This window comes from Mobula birostris, chromosome 28 (genome assembly GCF_030028105.1).
Source record: "Mobula birostris isolate sMobBir1 chromosome 28, sMobBir1.hap1, whole genome shotgun sequence".
NCBI classification, from domain to species: Eukaryota; Metazoa; Chordata; class Chondrichthyes; order Myliobatiformes; family Myliobatidae; genus Mobula; species Mobula birostris.
Window position 1 is genome coordinate 22719482 of NC_092397.1, and position 12289 is coordinate 22731770.

Genomic DNA, 12289 nt, shown 5'->3' on the forward strand with positions numbered 1-12289 from the left:
ATATCTGAATGGGAGTGGGAAGCAGAGTTGAAGTGGGTGGCTACTGGGAGATCCTGTCTGTTTTGGCGGACGGAGCGGAGGTGCTCGACGAAGCGGTCCCCAATTTGCGTCTGGTTTCACCGATGTAGAGGAGGCTGCACCGGGAGCGCCGGATGCAATAGATGACCCCAACAGACTCACAAGTGAAGTGTTGCCTCACTTGGAAGTGCTGTTTGGGGCCCTGAATGGTGACAAGAGAGGAGGTGTAGGGACAGGTGTAGCACTTGCACTTACAGGGATAAGTGCCAGGTGGGAGATCTGTGGGGAGGGACGTGTGGACCAAGGAGTCGCGGAGGGACCGATGGTTTCGACCGAATGGCCATGGGCCCAACACACTTCCGCTGAGCCACTCTGCTATTGGCTGAACGTGGTGTTGCGCTGCTCCGTTATGGAAGCTTCTAATCTTTTCTTTTATTTTTACTTATCGGTGTTCTGCTGACATCACATCGTTTCCCTTAATAACTGGTCTTCGTCGATTTATTTCGCGCCTATCTCTCTGCCCGTGTCTCTGTTTTCTTTTCCGTGTTTCCTACCCCCGGCCCCATCCTGTCCTTATCTCTGTGCTCCAACCCATTCGGAGGTCTCGTTCCAGGCATGTCAGCAATGAATGTATTTTGCATTATCTAATCAACACGATTTCAGTAGCCCTGCTGTCACACATTCTGTTTATCTTCCATTGTGTCTATACTGCGTTCTCCCTCTTTGTCTGTGGGCTGTTCTTCGGGACAAACATCAATGGGTCGAACAATAGAGAGCCGAAATTAGCCAAAGGACACCATTTCCTCCTGTCGGTATTTTGCAGCTTACGATAGTTTCACTCACACCTAGGTGACTTAATTTAATGAATCCCGAGGTCTCGTTAACTTCTCAGCCCGTTGATGTAATTGAATAAATAACACAATGAAATAGATCGCGGTGGATCCCGCTGTTGTGCTTTTCTGGCTCGTTGGTGTAAAAACCGGGGACCGAGTCTTTTGGCCTACTCCGGATGCTCCGGGAGCGGATCTGTTATCCAGTCTGGTTCGGAATGCTGTTAGCTTGCTTCTCTTGTTTGCACGATGTGTGTTTCTTTCTCTCTCCTTCTCTGTGCATTGGCTTTTGGTCTGTTTAAAATTGGATTATTCGAGTTTCTTGCCTTGTGGCTGCTTATGAACAGACAAATCTCAAGGTGTATAATTTATACCTTCTTTGATCATAAATGTGCGTTGAATTTGAATCCTCTCTCGTTAATAGATTTCGCCTCTATTGCCTCTGAGAAAGGGAGATCCAAACAACCCCGTTCTCCTGCCTGCAGGTAGGGGCCCGTACTTCAGGAAGGATACCTTTAGTGAACGAGAGAATGCGGCAAGTGGTCACTAGACTTGTCCGCTGAGGAGACCTTAAACACTGTGGGCTGATACTGTCTGGAATAATCTCATTTCTTCACACACTCACGGAGCCCCATGGTTAGGAGTTCTGAAGATGTCCGACTCAACAGGAAAGCAGTTCAGTCCATGTTGGTAGCAGATGATCAGTCGAATGTTAAGAGTGACCAGAGTCACTCAGCCGACAGAATTTCCAATGAACACCCTGAATTTATAAGAACCTACACGAGGAATGATGGGGATTGATTACTGATGGTTACTATGGATCAGTTTGCAGAAGCTCTGGACTGCAAACAATGCCTCTTCTCCCCACAGTACATCAGCTGCTCTGTCAATATGTTCCACATCCCCACCTCACTGTCTGGCTATACACCTTCCAGTTTCACACCGATTCTAAAACTATATAAAAAGAAAGATATCAAAATATTAGTGAGTGTGTAAAGTTCAGTGAAATGGGAGGTAACGTTAATCAACATAGTAGCTTAAAATAGAAGGAAGCATTTTATCGGAATGGTAAGGTTTTGTCGCCCTCTGACAGTCAATGTGATTCAGCTGGGCGAGGACGTCAATTCCAAAATGCTTGCTGGCAACCATACAGCATGTTCCAAAACTTCGGTTAAGCAAGCAAGGTATATAGCGAGGAGACCCGAATCCATCAGTAGAGAAATTTTTTTTCAATTATGTAGAGACACAACATCTGGAACACCAAGGGGTGGTGTTAATCGCGGGAAACGAGTAAACTTTATTTTTTTTTAAATTAAATTAATACCTGTGGTGTGCAATTTGTGTTCTGAACCAAGTTCAAGATACAAGGATTGTATATTCTGGAATATAGAGCAGTAAGAACTTGTTACAGAATAGATGTAAAATCCTGAGGGGTCTTAACAAACGGGATGTGATGAGACTGTTTCCTCCTGGATGAGAATATAGACTACAGTCACAACAGCCCGTTGATATGAAATGCTGGAACAGTTGTCCGGTGATTGCAATGCAGAGATGACCATTCAAATGAAACAACTGGAAGACCTGTGTCGCCCACTCCACTCCCTATCTTCGATGTCCGTAGATAAGACGTTCCGTTCGGTGCAGTCCTCTGCCACAATCCTGTCCCAGAGAATAAAGCTGCTGGGCTCCACCAATCTTTCCACCTCGTCGCTAATAGTGTAAAACAGCATCCGTGTCTCGCCCAATAGATTCCTCTCCCGAAAGTCCAAAGTTGCAAGATTAAACTAAATTTATTCCCGAACTATATACACGTCACCATAGGAGCGTCAACAGTAAATGGAACGTAACAACAGCGAATCAATGAAATACCAAACTCAGCAAAGACAGCAAACGAGAAAGGTGAACAAAACCATAAACTACACAAATACAAGAAAGAACAAAGAAAGTGTTAATAGTAAATAATAAATAAATATCGAAAACATGAAGTGATGAGTCTTGAAAGTGAGTCTCTGGGTTGTGGGTACAGTTCAGTGTTGGGTAAATGAAGTTATCCATTCTTCTTCAATAGCCTGATGGCTGAGGGGTGATGGACCTATTGATGGGTTACCTCCTTCCTGATGGCAGCAGCGAGAAGAGAGTATGACCTGGATGGCCGGGATCCGGCATTCCGTGTAGCTGAGCTCAGCGGCGGGGAGGGATTTACCTGTGCTGGACTGGGCCGTATCCATTAATGTTTGTGAGCTTTTCCGTACAAGGGCATTGGTGGTCCCATGCCAGGTCCTCATGCCACCAGTCAATATGCTCTCCACCGCACACCTATGGAAATCTGTCAACATTTTAGATGGCGTGTAGAGGCGCTGCCGAGCCTTTTCTGTAATGAAACGTATGTGCCGGGCCAAGGATTGATAATCTGAAATGATAACACTGAGGAATTTAAAGTTACTCCCTCATCCTTCCCTCGCTGATTCTCCTCGTCCCTCAACATCCGCACTGTGCCCTCACTCGGCTTTTCACATAGATTCCCTTCTCACTTCTTTCATTTCTTGTGCTGAGTTTGCAACTCACTCCCATAACTCCACTTCAGTGATAGCTTAACTACCTCGAAATGTTTCCAGTGCTTCTTCCGTTGGTGTCTTCACAGGAGCGCCGTCTCTCCAAAGGCATAACACGCTGCCAGGAGGTTATGACCATCGCGTATTTATTAATGTCCACATACAACTAATATTAACATAATTCATTTGAGATATTTCCAGGCCTGTTCGTTTTCAATATCTCAACTGTGTTATCACATTTATTCCTTCAGTTTGCTAGTCACTGCGCTTTCTGTATTTAACTTAGTTTGTTTCCGTGTGTGCGGGGGGGGGGGGAGAGTGTGTGAGTATGCGTGTGTATTTGTTTGTTTTCGTGCCTGTGCGTGTGTGTTACTGTTTGTTTACACGCGCGCGCGTGTGTGTGTGTGTGTGTGTGTGTGTGTGTGTATTTCTTTTCACTGGCGGATATAATATCAATTTAATGTCTGGAAACTCATTCCCAGACCAGAGAAACAACTCATATCAAGAGTCTGCTACTGGGAAGGAAAGGGTCAATTTCTTTCATGAAAAAGGTCTTTAAATTACATTTTCTGTGGTACGTTTTGGTATCTGTTAATAGCTTTCTGTTGAATTAATCACACGTAATTTTATTTTTACAATATAAGAACATTTCTCCGAATATCTACTTTACAAAAGATTTGGGAAGATGATTCATGGGTTTAGCAAGACACGGATCAACACACCCAAAATGCTGGAGGAACTCAGCAAGTCAGGCAGTTTTTTCCTTGGAGCGACGGAGGAAGTTATGGAAAAGAGTACAGTCGACGTTTTGGGCCGAGACCCTTCAGGAGGTCTGGAGAATTCAAATGAGGAGTAGAATTGAAAAGTGGGAGAAGAGAGGGAGAAGCCCGGTGATAGGGGATAATCAGCTGCCAGCGTGTCTTTACACCGTCCCACGTGGGGAAGTTAAAACCCAACCCTTACTGTGTCAGTTACAAAGCTACGGTGGAGAAATGGAAAAACTGCCCCTCGTTACAGGGAGGGGCGAACCATCAGCGATAGTCCCCACCGCTCCATCTGTCACTCACTGGTCCGGCCGTGATGGTCTGAACGTGATACGAACAGTTAATCCCGGAGGAGGAATTACTGCATTTGAGGGAAGTGTTTGCAATACATTAATGTCGCGAGTTCCCCTTCACAAGGTGAACTGCTGGTTCAGCACTGAAGGGACTCGGACAGTCATCCAATCATCAGGACAGGATTAGGAAGTTAATGGCACCTCGGGATTGAGTCCCCGTTGTGGGTGAAAACGTCGCTGTTTATGTTTTTAAAAAGCCTCAGAAGTGGGATGAATTGTCTGTCTGAACAATTAAACAATGTAAAACAGAGTCACTGGTGAAATATCGGGAACGAGGTGCAAGACGGTTAGAGCATAAACGGCACAGAGATGATAACTGAGTGGGCCAGAAAGTAGGGAAGAAAGAAAGAAAAGTGGAGAAAAAGAGAAAGAGGAGAAACAGGGAATGAACGAAAGAAACTGGGTATGAATACGGGGAAAAGATGGAATGGACCCAGACATATACAGACCCAGACCCAGACTCAGACAGTGCGTTGTGGGGATAGAACTGGACTCTCTGACGGTGGTGTCTGAAAAGAGGATGCTGTCTAAGTTGCATGCCATCATGGACAATGTCTCCCATCCACTACATAATGTACTGGGTGGGCATAGGAGTACATTCAGCCAGAGACTCATTCCACCGAGATGCAGCACAGAGCGTCATAGGAAGTCATTCCTGCCTGTGGCCATCAAATTTTACAGCTCCTCCCTTGGAGGGTCTGACACCCTGAGCCAATAGGCTGGTCCTGGACTTATTTCCTGGCATAATTTACATATTATTATTTAAATATTTATGGTTTTATATTGTTATATTTATACTCTATTCTTGGTTGATGCAACTGTAACGAAACCCAATTTCTCTCGGGTTCAAAAAAGTATGACTATGACTATGACTATGACTGTGACTAAGACATAAACAGACACAGAAATAAACACATACACAACACACACAAAGCATCCACAACACTCACATACAACAATTCTTTATATTCTCGGCAGCAGAGTGGCGCAGCGGAAGCGTGCCGGGCCCATAACCCAGAGGACGATGGATCGAAACCATCCTCTGCTATATTTTCTGTTGGCGGCAGCGCTTATGCATCCTCGTGTTTTAAAACACAAATGTGTCATATTATGCATCTGTAAAAGGAAACCGGATTTCAATTAAAATTCGTCAATTATTCGTACTTCATTTAATTCTCGTCTCTGTGGCGCAATCGGTGAGCGCGTTCGGCTGTTAACCGAAAGGTTGGTGGTTCGAGCCCACCCAGGGACGCTGGTGATCGTCAGCAGTTTTTTTTTAATCTCTTTCTCATACAAGAGAAAATGTGCAGCAGCAGCTACGGAATAAAGTATACGGTCGATGTTTCAGGCCGAAACCCTTCACAGGTTCATGAAGCAGCCTGGCCTGCTGAGTTCCTCCAGCATTCTGTGTGTGTTGCTTGGATTTCCAGCACCTGCACATTTTACCGTTTGTGATTCGACTTCTGCACTGTGAAGTCTCTTCCATGGAATTGAACTGAATTAACTATTAATTACGTCCTTCACATACATGAGGAGAAAAAAATCTTTACGTTACGTCTCCGTCTAACTATACAATGTACAATTTATAGTAATATGTAATAAATAGTATGTACAACAGGACAGTCAATATAACATAGAAATACGATTGTATCAGCGTGAATTAATCAGTCTGTTGGCCTGGTGGAAGAAGCTGTCCCGGAGCTGTTGGTCCCGGCTTTTATGCTGCGGTACTGACTCCCGGATGGTAGCAGCTGGAACAGTTTGAGATTGGAGTGACTCGGGTCCCCAACAAACCTGCGGGTCTATTTTACACACGCTAGTGATCCGGCAGGTTTTTTTTTCTCTCTCATACAAGAGAAAATGTGCAGCAGCATCTATGGAATAAAGTACACAGTCGCCGTTTCAGGCCGAAACCCTTAGAAACATAGAAACATACAAAACCTACAGCACAATACAGGCTCTTCGACCCACAGTGCTGTGCCGAACATGCACGTACTTTAGAAATTACCTAGGGTTACCCATAGCCCTCTATGTTTCTAAGCTCCATGTACCTATGCAGGCGTCTTTAAAAAGACCCTGTCGTATCCGCCTCCACCACTGTCGCTGGCAGCCCATTCTATGCACTCATCACTCTCTGCGTAAATAACTTACCCCTGACATCTCCTCTGTACCTGCTTCCAAGCACCTTAAAACTGTGCCCTCTCGTGCTAGCCATTTCAGCCCTGCGGGGGGAGGAGGGGGGGAAACACCTTTGACTCTCCACACGATCAATGCATCTCATCTTCTACACCTCCATCAGATCAGCTCTCTTCCTCCGTCGCTCCAAGGAGAAAAGGCCGAGTTCACTCAACCTATTATCATAAGGCATGCTCCCCAATCAAGGAAGCATCCTTGTAAATCTCCTCTGCACCCTTTCTATGGTTTCCAAACCCTTCCTGTAGTGAGGTGACAAGATCTGAGCACAGAACTCCAAGTGGAATCTGACCAGGGTCCTACATAGCTGCAACATTACCTCTCGGCTCTTAAGTTCAATCTCACGGTTGATGAAGGCCAATGAACCGTATGCCTGCTTAACCAGAGAGTCAACTTGCTTTGAGTGTCCAATTGACCCAGATCCCAAGATCCCCCTGATTCTCCACACTGCCAAGAGCTTTACAATTAATACTATATGCTGTCATCATATTTGACCTACCAAAATGAACCACTTCGCACTTATCTAGGTTGAACTCCATCTGCCACTTCTCAGCCCAGTTTTGCATCCTATCAATGTCCCGCTGTAACCTCTGACAGCCCTCCACATTATCCATATCACCCTGAAAATTTGTGGCATCAGCAAATTTACTAGCTCATCCCTCCACTTCCTCATACAGGTCATTTATAAAGATCACGAAGAGTAGGTGTCCCACAACAGATCCCTGAGGCACACCACTGGTCAACGGCTTCCATGCAGGATATGACCAGTCTACAACCACTCTTTGCCTTCTGTGGGCAGGCCAGTTCTGGATCCACAAAGCAATGTCCCCTAGGATCTCATGCTTCCTTACTTTCTCAATAAGCCTTGCATGGGGTACCTTATCAAATCCCATGCTGAAATCCATACACACTACATCTACTTCTCTACCTTCATCAATGTGTTTAGTCACATTCTTCAGGATCATGAAGCAGCCTGACCTGCTCAGTTTCTCCAGCATTTTGTGTGTGTTGCGAGGATTTCCAGCCTCTGCACAGTTTCTCGTTTGTGATTCGACTTCTGTACTTCAAAGTCCCTTTAATGGATGCCTACCCTGAAGAAGTTTAAATCTTCCCTTCGACGGGAGTTCAGTGAAACCCTCTCTCACTGTCGCCCCCTCTGCAATTTCAGCTCTTCTGTTTCTGCTGCGTTTCATTGCGAGCTGGGAAACGCTGCGCTGTCCGGAGGCAGCGCTCCGTACTGCAGTCGCGATGAGTACAGTGGGAATTGAATCTGTTCTACGTGTTTCAGTCACATATACCGAAATACAGTGAAATGCTTCTCTTCCTCTCTGTTCATAGAGATCAAATACACAGAGCATTAGGAGAGGGCAAAGTGAAGCAATAAGCAAATACAGAATAAAGTGTAACAGCCACAGGGAAAGCACGGCGCAGGTAAATAATATGCTGCAGCACCATAACGAGGTGGATTGTGAGGTCAAGAGTCCATCTTATCGTACTAGGGATCCATTCAATAGACACAACTTTCCATGAGACTGTGATGTGTACCTTCTGCTGGATGAAGGAGGGAGACCAGAAAATATCTGGGGCGCGTTGTGTCTTTGATCAGGAATCTGTATGTTCGATTTGACCAGAAAGTGTACGTTTCCTCGAGCAGAGTCCTTGGAACTAACGGACTTCCGGGGTCTAAAGTTATGTTTTTCATTCAATTTGGGGTCCTCGATCCTCCTACATCAGGGACCACCACCATCGTACCTGAGGGATCCATCTGATCCATTAGAGTGAATTTCACTGACAGTAAATTGCCCATGAATTCTGCGTTCATAGTGCTTGGTGAGAGGTTATCTTTTTCAGTCTAAAAGTGTACAACCTGCGATGGCCGGGAATCGAACCCGGGTCAACTGCTTGGGAAGCAGCTATGCTCACCACTATACCACCATCGCCCCATGATGCAAACCAGATTCGGTTACTGAATGATCTCTGATGCTATAAGAGTCTGTAACTCGATTCTCAGTGCCTGAGCTGTTTTCTGAAGGATCATGCCTCACTCTGTTGCAGTTCCTATTCCGACCACTAGATGTCGCGACGTTCCGACAGACCGGAGAAACACAGCTCCTGAGATCCGACTGAAGGGAGAATCGACCCGAGAGATTCGAAGGGCTACAAATGGTTTCCTGCTTGACGTATCAGTAAATGGGAACCAAATTCTGATTATAAATATCCGTTCAAACAAACACGCGGTTAGACTTTAATAGGATCCCTTCCTTTGGCCAGTCCTTGAACTCAATCAGTGACTGAATCACTGAAGAAGTCTGAGACCCCTCCAGTCACACAGTGAGGAGGGGATGGGTAAAATGCTCCACCTCTACACTCAGCAAACAGACATCAGAGTGACTCTACACCCTGACATCCGTGTGACAGGTTACACACTCCTGTTTATTCCTCGTTAGTTTCCCCGCCTGTCACGCGGGAGAGAGGGGTTCGATTCGCCGACGGGAAGACCGTTTTCCTGCTTCAAATGAAGGCGGGATTAGAATATGGGAGAGTCTGGTGTGCAAATAGCCCGCGGCTGGAGAGTCTCCCGAGAACAAGAGACGGTCTGTTCAGCATTTTTTTTCAGTGTTCCATCATCGTGTCTGTACTTCAACGCCGTTCGGCGTTAAACTCGGTGACCGAATCCTTCACTCCGAAACATTAAACCGGGGCTGCTGCTCCAAGATATGAACCCCCGCACTTTCCCACCACTCATGGCGACTCTGTCAGATTCCCTGGGTGACTGTGCGGAGAAGACAGGCAAAGGTACAGCTGGAACACTTTGGAGAGAACCAAACCATGTGGCCGTGTTTACCAACGGGTTCAAAGTCACCCTGCCCCTCCCGCAGCCCCGGACCCTCCGACCAGACGCTCAAAAAGTGCACTGGAGGAAGGTTAGCTTAATGTTTGTGACGTCATTGCAGCATGTACGTAAACGCTGCGTGGCCCCGCCCCTGCACCTGATTGACAGCAGAACCAAGAAGAGGGTTCGAGCTGCTGACTGGCTCCGGAGCAGTAGCGGTTGGTGGCGCTGGCTGTGAATGTGTGGGGATTGTGGGAAATAATGTAGGTTCAGGAGGGGCCCTCCGTCTGGAAAAAGATCCGGAAACTGAGGGTTCTGGTGAATGCGGGAGGAGGTTGGAATGAAGTTGAATTTACATCTGGAATCTGGATCTGGAATAATTTCAAGTGATTTGTTAGGAAAGGCTGGATACTTTGGAAGGAAAAAAGACTTCAAGGTAATGTTTGAATCTGACCTGGAACAGCCTTCTTTCATCAATCCCATTAAATTAACTGCAATAACACACGAAATGCTAGAGAAACGCAACGGCAACTATGGAAAAGAGTTCAGTCGACATTTCGGACCGAGACCATTCATCAGACCTGAGTTCCTCCGGCATTGTTATGTGTTGTTTGGATATCCAGTATCCGCACGTTTTCTCGTTTGAAATTAACTGCAGAGTTGAAATCTGCTTCAGGGAGTATAGAATGTGCTCAAACCTGAAGAGGAGGAGATGTGCCAATCGTTAAGATAAGAAACTGTGAGAAGGCTTTATTGGGTTAAAATAAGATAATATCTCTGTTTCCTGATGAAAATAGAGATATCCGGGGTGTTAGAACTGTCACAAAGGGGTGCTGGGAACGGACCCAAATGCGAGACACAGACATTGAAGTACAAGGAACAGGACTTGACTAGAGTAGGGACGTGACAGGATTCAGACCAGGAACAGGGACAAAAACGCAGACGTGGGCTGGGGAAAGCGGGACCAGGGCTAGAAACCATGGACTAGGAGACAAGCTGGGGCCTTTGCTCTTGAGCTTGGCTGCGGGATCGTCGAGGCTTGGGTTCTTGGAGATCAGAGACAGACTCGGGACCGAACATCAACATAGAGCCGGGACTTAACCTTCGAAAAGCCGGGACTCATCTTTAAGCAACACACATCAAAGTTGCTGGTGAACGCAGCAGGCCAGGCAGCATCTCTAGGAAAAGGTACAGTCGACGTTTCAGGTCGAGACCCTTCGACAGGACTAACTGAAAGAAGAGCTAGTAAGAGGTTTGAAAGTGGGAGGGGGAGGGGGGATCTAAAATGATAGGAGAAGACAGGAGCGGGAGGGATGGAACCAAGAGCTCGCATATCAGCTCTTGTCTGAATGATGACTTGTATCCTCTCCAATTCCCCTACTGAAGCAACAGCAGATGCTGTCTCGTTGGCTCTTCACACAACTCTGGAACATCCTTTCATCAAAGATGCAAACATCTGGATGCCCTTTGTTGATTACAGCTCAGCACACAACACCATCATCCCCTCAAAACTAATCAGTAAACTCCCAGTCCTGGGCCTCAATACCCCCATGTGAAATTGGATCCTGGATTTCCTCAGGTGCAGACCCCAGCCAGTTCAGATTGGCAAAAACATCTCCTCCACAATCTCTATCAGCACAGGAGCACCATAGGGAAGTGTGCTTAGCCCCCAGCTCTACTCGCTTTACACCTATGACTGTGTGGCTGAGTACAGCTCCAACACCGTATACAAGTTTGCTGATGACACCACTGTTGTGGGCTGTATCAAAGGTGGTGGTGAATTGGCATGCAGTAGGATGACAGAAAACTTGGTTGAGTGGCATAATAACAACAACCTCTCAATCAATGTCAGTGAGACCAAGGGACAGATTGTTGACTTCAGCAGGGATCTGGAGGTACATGAGCCAGTAATCAAAGTACGATCAGAAATGGAGAGAGTCAGTAACTTTAAATTCCTGTGTGTCACTCTCTCAGAGGACCGGTCCTGGACCCATCATATAAGTATTACTGTGAACAAGGCATGACAGCTTTTCTACTTCCTCAGGAATCTCAGAGATTCAGCATGCCATTGAAAACTTTGTCAAACTTCTATAAATGTCTGATGGAAGGTGTGCTGACTGGCAGCATTATGAACTGGTATAGGAACACCAATGTCTTTGAGTGGAAATTCCTACGAAGCTAGTGGATTCAGCCCAGCTACATCACGGGTAAAACATTCATAACCACTGAGCACATCTACATGAAACATAGCCGTAGGGAAGCAACATCCATCATCAAAGATCCTCACCACACAGGCAATGCTCTTTTCTCACTGCTGCCATCAGGCAGAAGGTACAGGTGCCTCAGTACACGCTCCACCAGGTTCAAGAACAGTTACTACCCCTCAACCATCAGGGACTTGAACAAAAGGGGATAGATACACTCACGTCAGGAATCTTTTCAGGACTCTGTTACATGGTTATTTCATGCTCATTATTTATTGCTTTTTTTCTGAATTTTCACTGTTTGTTTACAGTTTATAATTCCTCATATTTACAGTTCACAGTAAGTTATATTGATTTGCTAAGAATTGCCGCAGAAAAGAATCTCAGGGTTGTATGTGGTGACATGAATCTACTGTGAGAATAGATTTTACTTTGAACTAGATGGTGATATTTTCGTACCATGAGGACAACTTACTTTGGGTTAAAATTTTGGCTTTGACAATATTTTTCCGTGACGCTCTTTCTTCATGAATTTTTCAGTG

The 12289-nt window shown here is 45.9% G+C and overlaps 2 non-coding genes across 2 annotated transcripts; one reads left to right on the forward strand and one right to left on the reverse strand.

The window, feature by feature from the left end:
• Positions 1-5695: 5695 nt before the first annotated feature.
• Positions 5696-5769, forward strand: trnan-guu (transfer RNA asparagine (anticodon GUU)). The gene has a single exon. It is a non-coding gene; the product is annotated as a tRNA-Asn (tRNA).
• A 2809-nt stretch (positions 5770-8578) lies between these two features.
• On the reverse strand, positions 8579-8650 carry trnag-ccc (transfer RNA glycine (anticodon CCC)). Its single transcript has one exon. It is a non-coding gene; the product is annotated as a tRNA-Gly (tRNA).
• Between the last annotated feature and the right edge of the window lie 3639 nt (positions 8651-12289).